Here is a 2,002-nt window from a genome sequence, read left to right as displayed (position 1 = left end):
ACAAACCCATAGCCAACATCATTCTAAATGGAGAAAAACTGGAAGCATTCCCATTGAAATCAGGAACCAGACAAGACTTCCCACTATCTCCACTTGTCTTTAACATAGTGCTTGAAACTCTTGCAAGAGCTATAAGACAAGAGCAGGAAATTAAAGGAGTAATAATCGGAAAAGAGATAAAATTATCCCTTTTTGCAGATGATATGATACTATATCTAAGAGACATCAAAAATTCCACCAGAAAACTCCTAGAACTTATTAACATGTTCAAAAGTGGCAGGTTACAAAATTAACCTACAAAAGTCTGTAGCCTTTCTATATACCAATAACAAGCAATCAGAAAAAGAGTACATGGAAACACTCCCCTTCAAAATAGCTCCAAAAAAATAAAATAAAATATCTTGGAATAAACCTGACCAAAGACATTAAAGACTGCTACAATGAAAATTTTAAATCTTTAAAGAAAGAGATTGAGGAAGACATCAGAAGATGGAAGGACCTCCCATGCTCATGGATTGGAAGAATTAATGTTGTGGAAATGACTATCCTACCAAAAGCCACTTATAGATTTAATGCAATGCCAGTCAAAATCCACATGATATTTTTCACAGAATTGGAAAAAACCATCCTAAGATTCAAAATGAATCACAAAAGACCTCAGATAGCCAAAGCAACCTTCAGCACTAAGAGCAATGCTGGGGGGATTACTATATCAGATTTTAAGCTATATTACAGAGCTATAGTTATAAAAACAACACAGTACTGGCACAAAAATAGACCCACAGATCAATGGAACAAAATTGAAGACCCAAATATGAGTACATGCAATTTCAGCCACCTGATATTTGACAAAGGGTCCAAGAACATTCACTGGAGGAAAGACAGCATGTTCAGCAAATGGTGCTGGCAAAACTGGATCTCCACCTGTAGAAAAATGAAACTAAACCCCCATCTTGCACAAAAGTCAATTCCAAATGGATCAAAGACCCCAGTGTAAAGCCTGAAACTCTGAAACTGTTAGAAGAAAACATTGGCAAAAGCCTATAAGATATAGGTGTAGGAAAGGATTTTCTAAACCAGACAGCAGTTGCTCAGGAAACAAGGTCAAGAATCAACAAATGGGGCCTCATTAAACTAAAAAGCTTCTGTACATCAAAGGAGACAACCAAGGAAGCAAACAGAAAACCCACAGAATGGGAGAAAATCTTCACCAACAACACATCCAACAGAGGTTTAATAACCAGAATTTATAATGAATTTAAAAAACAGAAAACCAAGACAAGAAGCAACCCAATTAAAAGATGGACTAAGGAGCTGAACAGAGAGTTCTCAAAAGAAGAAGGAAAGATGGCTATGAAACATCTTAAAAGATGTTCAACATCACTAATAATTAGGGAAATGCAAATTAAAACCACTTTAAGATTTCACCTTACCCCAATCAGACTGGCTAAGATCAAGAGAACAAATGATACCAAATGTTGGAGAGGATGTGGGGAAAGGGGAACACTCATCCACTGCTGGTGGGGCTGCAAACTTGTTCAACCCCTATGGAAAGCAGTGTGGAGAACTCTTCAAAAACTACAAATGAACCTACCATTTGACCCAGTTATACCACTCCTTGGCATATAACCAAAGAACTCATACTATTGCAGAGACAGTTATACATCCATGTTTGTTGCTACTCTTTTCACAATAGCTAAGAGATTGAAGCAACCTAAATATCCCTCAATTACCAAGTGGACAATGAAAATGTGTTTCATTTATACGATGGAGTTTTACTCAGCAGTAAAGAAAGATGAAATCATGAAATTTGCAGGTAAATGGATGGAACTAGAAACTGTTCTACTAAGTAAAGTAACACAGACTCAGAAATAAATTCGGTGTATGTTCTCCATCATATGTAGATCCTAGAACCAAATCCTGATAAGTGAGTATGTATCCAAACATTACCACAGGAACCAGGATAATGGAAAGGAACCAGGGAGGTAAAGGAAAAGAAAGA

This window comes from Nannospalax galili, unplaced genomic scaffold, assembly GCF_000622305.1.
Source record: "Nannospalax galili isolate Female #2095 unplaced genomic scaffold, S.galili_v1.0 scaffold4025, whole genome shotgun sequence".
NCBI lineage: Eukaryota > Metazoa > Chordata > Mammalia > Rodentia > Spalacidae > Nannospalax > Nannospalax galili.
This window is presented reverse-complemented; position numbering follows the sequence as displayed.